The sequence below is a fragment of the Fukomys damarensis genome, unplaced genomic scaffold, assembly GCF_012274545.1.
Source record: "Fukomys damarensis isolate Sample0158 unplaced genomic scaffold, DMR_v1.0_HiC HiC_scaffold_19, whole genome shotgun sequence".
NCBI classification, from domain to species: domain Eukaryota; kingdom Metazoa; phylum Chordata; class Mammalia; order Rodentia; family Bathyergidae; genus Fukomys; species Fukomys damarensis.
Window position 1 is genome coordinate 40,618,565 of NW_022900931.1, and position 11,345 is coordinate 40,629,909.

Below are 11,345 nucleotides of genomic sequence, written 5' to 3' on the forward strand. Positions count from 1 at the left end.
GTCTCACATATATTTCATATATATATCATATATCTCACACAGATATTGCACATATGTCCTATATATAGCACATATATATCATACATATATCACATATATCAGCTACTTTTCTATCACTGGGGCAAAATATGCAGCACCTGCAACTTGAAACGGGGACATTTATTTGGCTCACAGTTTCCAGTGAATTCAAGCCATGGTTGGCTGGCTCCAAAGCATAAATGGCATGGCAGAGGCTCATGGCAGCAGAAAGATACTCATCCTATGGCAGCCAAGAAGTAGAGAGAGAAGGTTAGGAGCTGGGGACAAGCACACAGCCTTCCAAGTCATACCTTCCAACAAGACCCAACCTCCTACAAGGATAATCAGCTATGAAGTCACAAATAGATGAACCCACTGATAAGCACAGCACCCACATGATCCTGTCATTGTGCACACACATGAGACATTATGGGGGCATTTTACATCCAAACCATAAAAGTATACATTGGAAATAAAGCTCCTCGGGTGAGATGGATTTTAATATAGGTCAGTGACAGGAAAATATCATAAAATAGGTGAGACTTATGCTTGCTCTCAATCATTCATTTATTCATTTGTTCAGTTACCAAATCAATAAATTACTAAATGATTATTATATGCCAACCACAGAACTCATTATGGTTCCTGAATTTGAGAGAACTACAGAATAAAGGAGTCATACAAGCCAACAAAACATAACAGTACAGATAAGTTGAGGACAGGGCTAATTTCATAGAGGGTGGCGAGGAGTGAGGAAGAGAAAGTGATATTTGAGGCAATAGAAACAATATGATGATAGGTGTAAAATAATGCGTGGATTAGGGAAGTTTTCTCAGGAGGCAGGCCTCCCAAGCGCATCTGAAAAGCCCAATATGCAGCTATACAGCCCTAAGGAGACCCACAGGAGACAGTATTTTTGCATGTTAATTGTAATACATAATATTTATCTAGAGATCAGGCATAATCCAAGGTCTCTTGACCCTAGAAATCTAAAGAGGGAGAATTAATCACACACATATAGACACACACGCACACACACCCCACTGTCTTGGCCTGAGGACATTATTTCCCCTCTCTTTCTCCCCCTCCCCCTTCCCCTCCTCCTCCTCCTCCTCCTTGCTCTTCTTCTTTTCTTTTGGTACCAGGGATAAAACTCAGGCCCTTGCACCTGAGAAGCAACACGGTGTACTGAGCCAAATCCCCGCTCCCCTTTTCTCTTCTTCATGACTTCTCATCCACATATATGTCCTTTATACACCACTTCTTTGATACAGACATGAATCGATATTTTTTGAGTTCCTTCAAAGTAATGCATTCTCACAAAAGCATTGGTGAATACACAGAATAAATGAATAAATTAAAATACAAAGAACCCTTCAAATTGTAGACATTTCCAAGTATTTTCTTATTCACCCTGAAGTTCGGGCTTTCCTCTCCAGCTGGCCCTATTCTGGCTCCAAGCCTACGTGAGTTTCTTCTTCTCCTGTTGATTGGAGGCCGTGTTGCTAAGTGTGGCCTCCACACCCGAATGCTGTGCTTGCCACAGTGGCCAAGAGAACAGCGGTCTTATGGTCAGCAGCACCCACTCTAGTCGCAGAGTCTCGGTGACCTGTAATTAAAGCTTGCTGTTTAATTCTGTTTCATTAAAACCCCATCAATCCTGCTCCAGTCAGCAAGGCCCGGTAAGTGGAACCCTCCGGAAAGTGCCTGGCTGGCGTGGATGTGTCATCCCACCTATCGTTAACCTGCTGTTCTCTGCTAGACGACTTATTCCTTTGTAAGGCAAGGATAGGAAAACACACTTGGCTCAAAACTTGGAGGAAGGAATAATAATAATAATATATTCACCCACAGCTCAGATTTTCTAGGAGGCTACAACTTTTCCCAGAATGGAATATCCCTAAAACCTGAAAATCAAAGTTGTATTTATGGCGGGCCACTGGGCCAGCGTGAACCTGCCCTTCCTGCCTCTCCTCACCTAATGAAGGGCTGTGTCCCAGAAGGAACCCACTTATCGCTGTGAATGGATGCACTGTTTCAGAGACAAACACTGAGTGGACGTTTTGCAAAATGCCAATGATGACGTCTTCTGGACCGTAGCATTACTATGTATTTATTTCTTCACCCTTCTTTATATGTTCTGCCTTCCCCAACTTATAAAAATTAGCATTGTATTTATAATCAATCACAAAAGAGAAGTGATTTCAATCTCATGGAGCAAAAGCAGTCCCTGGTCCAGCAGTTCAGCCCTAGGATGGTATTCTAGCTGCAAGGTGACCATATGGCTACTTCATAGACAGAATGAGTTTATCAAACCTGATCCTTTTATCTACCTTACTGCTTAGTGGGTTGTAATTTAATATGCAGAATTACCTGCTCTTTCCAATGTCTCTCACCATCCCCAGACACAGTGGAACAGATGTTCAGTCTGTCGTGTGATCAATGAGAAGCTAACATTTAAGACAAGAGCTGGAAATCTCCCCTCCTCCTCTCATGCAAGTCCTGCACTGGGCCGATCCAAGAGTCAGCTTTTTTAGGACACCTTACCACAGGTCCCCAGGCTGAGTCCTTCCTGGCTCCTGCAGCATTCTGTCTCCATCTCACTTCTCTGAGAGCAGGAATTCTGCCTGGTGGGCCCCCAAGATATGTGCTAAAAAATACTCGTCTAGATTGGTTGCTTCTCCATTTTTATTAAGCAGACCTACCAGAAATCAGTAACTGTGTAAAAGCACTTTTGAGAATTCTATTAAGAAGACTAGATATTATGACAATGCTGTGGTTTTGAAGAGGTTTCATGCTATCTCTTCCTCTCTTTCTCCAACTTCCTTAGATTAGTGCTAATTTCAACCTTCACAGAGCTATTCGCTAATGGTAGGTGAGTTGGAAAGCACAATGGTCAGTGATATTTGTCACCCATTCAGAAAGTATATGTCACCAGTGGAAACTGAACGCCAGTTTTGGTGTTTTTATGAACTGTACTGAAATGAATGCCTGAGCAGCTAAAAATACCAGGTACTTGGTGGAGATGAGAGAAACCTTGTTGACTAACCTTGAGTAGACAGGGAACAGAGAGTCAAAGGGACAGAGAGAGTCAGGTTGGTATAACAGGTGACACACAATGAAAGAACTTCAAAAATGTAACTGAGAGGGAAATGACACTAATGAATACAGCAAAGTATAACTGGGCACAAGAGGAAGAAACCAGGGAATCTGGAGCAGATCCCTGTGTGTGTGTGTGTGTGTGTGTGTGTCTGTGTGTGTGACTGGGGATTGAATCCAGGGCCTCAACACCGAGCTACACCTCAGTCCTTTTTTATTTTGTGACATGGTCTCGAAGTCACTGAGTTGCCCAGGGTGAGCTTGAACCTGTGACCCTCTGCCTCACCTCCAAGAGTGTTGAGATTAGAGGTGTGAGCCACTACATCCAGCCTGGAGTGCATTACTGCACAGACTGGTGTCCAGCTGGTCGTGAAAAGGTTCAGCATGCATGGATCTCTATACACGGAGAGGAATGGGAAGGGTTTCCTCACCAAGACATGCACCACAATTACTAACACTCTCAGTCACCATTGTTACATGTGTTCTGTGTACACAACGCTATGAAAAGTTCAATGTATATATTGATTTTCTTTAACCCTGCTAACAATCTTAAGGACAAATATTGTTTACTTTACACATCATAAATAAATAAATAAATAAAGCTCTTGGAGGTCAAGTAGCTTGGCTGGGTACTTGGACTGGCTGAAGGTCTTCTGGCTCAAAACCACCTGTATTCTCACTACCAGACATTACCTCCACCTCACATCTGTGATGTGCTTCATGGATGCGAAAAGCCCCAACCATGTACAAGAAACACATTCATCAACCCATTAATTTTTGGCTCCCTGAGTCTCCTTTGTTTTCAGACTCAGAGGTGAGCTCATTCGCCATTCCCCCTGTGGAAAGATGTTCTTGGAAGCCAGACCTGCTCAGTCACACCTGCTGTAGCATGCCACGAGACAACATGTCATGCAGATTGGTTCTGCTCATAGGCTTCTTGGGGACTGGAACTGAAAACTTCTTGCAGTCTGAAACAGCATGGCCTGTGCTGGAGTGAAATTTACAGAAATTCCAAGTGAAGGCAGGCTGCTGCCAGGAATCACTCACTGAAAAAACAGGCTCCTAAAAACATCATGGTATATCTTATCCACCTTATTCACCAGATCTGGCGCCCTGAGACTTCTGGAAATTCCCAAAGTCAAGAATCACCATGAAAGATAAATGTTTTCAATGGATTCAGGACGCCGAGGCACCCATGACAGTCTCAGCTAAAGACATTTATGAATGAGGACTTCTACAGCTGCTTCAGAAAGTGGCAGAAACAATGCGATGAGTGTCCAAAGCAAAGGGGAAGTGTTTTGAGGAGACTGATGGCAGGGTGACTTTCGCTGTATTTTAAAATTGCACATTCACCACCAGTTCTCAGTCATACCCCATACACTCAATGTTGACTGCTACTTCAACAAAGTGTTATCAGATATCTAGTTTGTTCCAGGTACAAACTGCACGAGTCTGAGAAACTTTAAAAAGCACACTCTGCACCCTTTTTCTCAGTGAGATTGCATAAGACCCAGTGCTTGGCAAGTAATACACACAGGAAATCTACTGTTTCAGAGGTAGGGGGACAGCGGTGGTCCAAAGGCCAGGAGATGTTACAACAGGCAAAGGAAGAAGGAGAATCACACCAGTAGCAGAGACTCCTGAGCAAACCCAAGGGAGAAAGGATGCTGCCCCTGGAGCTCAGGGAAGTCTTGGGCTCCTGACTCATTATCAGGTGGGAGCCCAGGAAGGCAAATGACTTACTCGTGGACATCCTATGGGTGAGTGAGGGAGACAAATTAGAACTCAAAACTCTAGGATCTCACTTGGGTGTAACACTGTGCCACAATCCTGTGCGGTGGTTTGGAGAGTGCAGGGAGAGGGAGAAAATGCCCTGTAGACTCTCCAACTTAGTGACCTACCAGGCCTGCCATTTAACACTCACAGCTCTCTCTAGACTGGGGTGTTTACTGTCACCTCATACATAGGGCCCGAGGCTTCTAAAATAGTAGGACCTTGTCCAAGGTCACATAGCTAAAAGAAGTGGACTTTAAACCCAAGTCTAGCTGTCTTCAAACCCCAACTATCTCTACTATACCAACATGGAATCAAAGGTTCCCTTCAGGAGTAAAGGGAGGAAACGTTTTAAGACTCTGCCTTTTACAACTCTATAGCTAAATACTGCAGCATAGGAGGAAATGATTCATAGATTTTTCCCAATATTTTAAATATTGCCTCTGGGCATTGTACAGTAACTGGAGAATAATGCCCAGTGAGTGGCTCAAAAAATCATAACGTCACTGCTCCCCCTTTTCACATTAATGCAGACCTCGTCTGCCCTGATAAGATAGACACAAGCTTAGCAGCTCCTCCACTCACGATACTCTCGCTGTCTGCCATCCCCATCGATTCCTGAATAACAAACCCTCACCTCCACAAACTCAGCCTAACACAAAGAAGCACGATGACTCTGACAACAGCAACAAAAGTTGCCTCTGCTCCGTCCCTCCTCTGCAGGAGTGTTTGGGCTCCACAAAGTTAAAGGCTTTTTATCTTCGCTGTGTGCTGGGAAGCTTTCTGCCCAGAGAATCAGTGCATTCCACAAGCACCGGTGTCCTCGTCGGCTGATTAAATCCCAGAACACTCAATCCATTAGCGGAAATGAGCTGAGCTGATGGCAAAGCCTTAGCCTGCTTCATTTCCTGATGCTCGTTTTGGGCGATACCTCAGAGCTCACAGGCTACCTGCACCACAGACCAATCGATCGCTGGAACTTGGCAGCGATGAGAGATTCTAGACACACAAATCCTTTTTCCTTAGCTTTAATTTTCAGTAAAGGAATTTAAACACCTGGTCCAAGGAACTGAAATAGTGTGGCCCTCCTCTAGGGACACTGTAGCGATCTCACTAAAAAGTAAAACGTTAAGAAAATGTACGGTAGTGTCAGCCTTGATGCCCTTCCGTGCGAAGTCAGTCTCCATGGCCACTAAAGCCACTTCCTCAGAAGCTGGAGCACCTTCGGTCCCTGCCAGTTGCAGTGAATTCAGAGCAGGTCTTCATCCCCTGAAGTACCAGGTCTCTGATTCTGCTGAGCTCTATATACATACACTAAATAATGATGACTACGTTAACTTTCGTGCATCGTTAGATCCAGGCCTTTACCCAGCCACTTATACTCACACAGACTTCAGAGGTAGCTATGATGCTCCTCATTTTACAAAGGAGAAAACTCATACTCAGAGAAATTGAGTTACTGTCCGTCAACGTTGGAAAAGAATTCAGACGCAGGCCTGGATAAGTCCAGAACGTGAATATTCCAGTATATTTATCCTGAAACTCCAGTATAGATGGTGTTATGCTCCATTCTTTAAACTAGACTATGATATGGACCTCTAATGTAGTTTTTTGTTTTCTTTTCACCGTTTAGGTCTCTACCAGTCAGAGCAACAAATAAGCTCACCACCAAAGCTCGCTTGAAACCTAGACCCGATCAGTCATTCCCTGCTAAATATGGTTTATGATAGCATCCTGAATACCCCGGAGAATACCTCGCGTACTATTGGCACCTAATCAATATTTGTCAGGGGATAGGAGTGCAGCTCGGTGGTGGCACGCACAAGGTCCTGGGTTGGATCCCCACCCACCGCTGAGTGAGTGGACCACTTAGCCAGCCGATTATCCTTGGGAACTGTTCTAGGTAGCAGCCCCTTATCTCATCTATTGTGCCTCATAATCTTTATCCCTACTCTTTCAGTCCATATCATCTTACCATCGTTCTCATTCTCATAGTCCCCAGACATTTAGGCTCTCTGTACTCTTAGACTTTCTACCCCATGGCTGAAGGAGAAAGAACAGAGCCTCACCTTTTCCGTCTTTTCAGATTCAGGCTTCACCTCCTCACCTTAGCGGACCCTGGCTTCCCCTGCAGACCTCTTGAGAGGGGCCAAGCACTCACATATGCCCAAGGGACTCTGAAATCCCTCACGATGATCTTCACCTCCTAAGTGTTGGACTTGAGCTCTCTTATCGATTATTCTCCTATTGCCTTTATTCAAACCCATGACTTCCCAGATCCTTAGTTCCAGTCTTTTCTTCAGGAAATCCACCCACCCACTAGGGAAAGCTCTGCCCAAAACATGAATCTAAGAGGTGGTAACGTTGCTTAAAATTCTTTTGTGATTTACTTTCCAAGCAAAAACGCACCTTCCTTTTGAAAGCACAGTACCCTTGGTAGGCTCCCCGGCCTGTTACCACGCAGACTTGGTCCCGGCTCCCTGAACGGACCACATCCCTTTGAGCCCGGTGCCTTCCACACCCTCTGCTTCATGCTTCAGGGTCCTCCACGGGTGCCTTCTCTCCTGAGCTGACTGGGGTTCAGCATTTCCTGACCACCAGGGTGATGATTGGTCCCTCCTTGGTGCTGCCATACGTCTGACTCTTACTTACCTCAGGGCGTTGATACGCTCTGCACTTTCCTCTTCTGTCAGGGAATGAATGTTCTATTTGTTCTTTCGTACCCAGTACCTAGAATATAGTAAGTATTCATTGACTATATCAACATTTAAATGAATAAAGTGCCTTCCATTGCCTTAGAGCCTACAACTCTGTGGAACATAGCTACAAGTAAAACTCATCGTCTCCTTCCCGGGTTATTGCACTAATTTCCCATCTGGGCTCCCCGTTTCCTTTCTTACTTGGCTCCTTTGAATCCACTTACACGTGGCTACTAAAGCAACATAACACTAGTATCTTTGCCTTTAAAGCTTATACTTTTCATTATCTTCATAACACATGGGTTCCAGCTTTTAAAAGTACTTCTTTTAGTGACACTGGCGATTGAACTCAGGGCCTTCACACTGAGCTACATCTCAGCCTCTCTTATTTTTTTATTTTGAGGCAGAGTTTCTCGAAGTTGCTCAGGATGGGCTTGAATTTGTGATCCTCCTGTCTCATGATACCGAGGTGCTGGGATGATAGACATGCATCAGTCTCAATTGAAACTGTTAAGAAAACAGCAATTCTCCCCATGAAGTAGTGTCCTCTGCTTCTGGTCTCCCCACTTTTTGCCCTCCTTGTATCCCTCCTAGGCAGGGGTAGGACTGTGTGGGAAACCCCACAGTGCTCAGCACAGAACCGTCACTGCCTTTGACACTTTATGACAGACAGCTGCTCCAAATTATATCCCCATCACCAGACAGTAAATTCCTCAAGCACAAAGACTGTTCCATACTTATCTTTGAACCCCTGGTAGCCTATCCCAAGCAGTTTTGGGTTCACAGTACCTACTCCTTTAAAAAATTCAAAATTAATTAATAGTGTATAACAAGGCACGATAGTGAATCAGCAGCGGCACTACAACCAATTATTACAAAGGAAAACAAACTTTTGGGCGAAGATTAAGCCTCACAGACTTTAGGCTCAATGTGTTACTGAATGTTAGAGGACTTACATTTCTCATTAGAGGTTTTCAACCAAGGACAGAATTTCATGAATGCTCTTTGATACAAATCACAATCTGATGATACTGTAAAAGATAATTAGAAAATAAAAATAAAAACCTCCATAAAAATGCAACTAATTTCAAAGCAAGAATTTTTCAATATGTGTCATCAAATCTAATGATGCATAATATTAACACCATTGCATTTATGGCTACAAAATAGTAGCTAATTGCATTCCATTCCATTAATCATCACGTGGTGCCTCCTATCACCAGGCAAGAGTTCAGCCAATTGGTGAACAAGTATTTATTGAAAACATCTCAGGACAGCAACATACAGGTTGTGGTAGGGAATAATTACATAGAAGATTTCTAACACTTGAGCAATCACGTTTTGTTTAGGCAGAACAAATGAGACATCCAAGAGAAATAAAAGATCATTTAAAAATAAACTCAAAACCTAAATACTGCAGATCTGCTGAGACAAAGGCTTAACGGAGCAAGTGGGAAAGGACTTGGATAGTTGGAAACAGAAGTCTTTGATAGAATTTGAGAGAAAACGGGCTGGGGATTTAGCTCAGTGGTTCTGCCACCTGCTTCACAAGCTTAAGATTCTGAGTTCAATCCTGGGTACCAAAAAATTAAAAAAAAAAAAAGCCAGGGATTTAGCTTAGTGTTTCCGCTGCCTGACTCTCAAGCTCAAGGTACTCCGATCTCTGGTACTGGGAAAAAAAGAAAAAAAGAAGACAGAAAACATGTTTCATCCATTACTTCATTCATTTACCAAATATGCACTGAAGTTGAAAGCCCAGAGCAAATCCACCCCTATCTCCAAGGGTGTCACTTACCTCTGCAGTTTTATATTACCACCCTCATTTTACAACGGAGGAAGTACAAGCCTGCCCGTATTTACAAAGCTATATAAAGCAGGACAAAGACTTGAGTCCAAGTCTTCTGAAACCCAAATCCAGGCTCTTTCCAAGTCTGAGCAAGCGATTACCACCAAATGTTGCCTGAAAGTGTGATTAGTCCTTCAAAATTCCTTTCTGCATGGGATGATATAAACCAGTTCTGTTAAGGCAGATTTGTTTACCTGTATAGGAGTAAAAAATTGTTATGGTTTGTGTTTCGATGGCCCCCCAAAGCCTCATGCTGATGAGCTGGGACTTTCTTTTTCAGAGGTGGCTGAATCTGGAGTGTGTGATGCTGAGGTTCAGGGCGTGTGATTACTGAGCCACTGCATGTGAGTGATTGGTTTGGCCCCGCCCTAATCCCGGTAGTCTCCGTAGATAAAAGGGGCAGAGAGATGCCCGTAACTGCCTTGTGTGTACCACGTTGCTGCTCCTCTGTGAGGCCCGTTTGCCATCCCTGCCTTGGAGCCAACTGATTATGGGCTGAAACCTCTGCAAACGGTGAGCCAAAGAGATCCCTCCCTTTTAACTTTTGGTGCCAGCAATGACAGAAAAGTAACTAACCCAGAAATCTATAAAATGCCTTCATTATAATGTGAGAAAGACATAAACCTCCCCAGTCCATATTTGTGGGCACCATCCATTCAGCTATAGCTGAATTATGAATTCGGCCATTGTGACTAAATTATTCCATCAAGCAACCGATCAGGGCACTGCAATGACCAAACAATGTATCTTGACTTATTTAATCAGACGATTTAAGTACATTAGTTAAACTACTTAAGAGAAAAAACAAATCCAATCTTACTGAAGCTTAATATTGCCTCATCCTTCACTGCTATCAGATTTAACATGCTGAATCCTTGTCTATAAACATCATGCCCTCATTAAAACTGCATTTTGTCTATGAGAGGTTCTAATAAAATTTATTTAGATGACTCAAAAATGTTCATTAGTCTTTTCTGGTTTCCTTCATACCTCTACAATCTTGCATGGTATCTTTTTTTCTCACTGTTATTAAATTACTGCATGTAATTATTTTTGCTATGATTTTAGCATCACATACATCAAGGGTCAACAGACTTCTCCACCTTCTGTTAATCTGGATCTCTACGAGGAGAATTTCTGAAGGCCTTTTCTCCAAAAGAAAAGCAAAGTTTTAACTTCCATCAGTCTCCCATCTGGTCGTTCATTTCCCCAGAGTGAGTCCTGAGAACACAGGGACTGTGGTTTGCTTCCTCACGGTGCTATTAATGAAACTGATTTGAAGTGGAATAGCAAGGCAGCCTTCCCAGGTGCAGCCGAGGGAGATAAGCCCCCCAGTTGCCCTCAGCCCTGTGTCAGGCTACAGTTTTCCTGAGGTCCACTTGTACCTGCTGGCTGCATCCCACCTGGACCCAAATTCTGCATCTGGACACATGGTGCTGTCACTGACTTCCAAGACAAACACTCTTTCTGAAGGACAACATTGTAACTCAAAATGCAAACAGTTTTCTCCTAATCAGGATCACAAGATTAATGTAACTTGAATTCAGCCAAAAAATTGCTGAATTAAACAATTTGCCAGTCAGATGCATGCAACTGAAAAATTTGTCCCTGGATATTTTTACTAAAACCAAAAATTAAAACATTACATTAGTTAGCAAAAAATTGTTTTGATAGATGCAACTGTGCCACATAAATCTGGATAAATGTGGGTCCAATTAATGTGGTCTTGCACTTTGCTCTACAATAAGATTCTGTCTTTTAAGTCTGCATGCCAAGAGATGATGAAAAATGGAAACTGGGACATTATTATTAAGCTGAGCATGTTGAAAACTGATGAGATGCTGAACATATTTAATATACAATGCATAAATACGGAGTTGATGACAAAGCCAGAATAAACTTTCCATTAC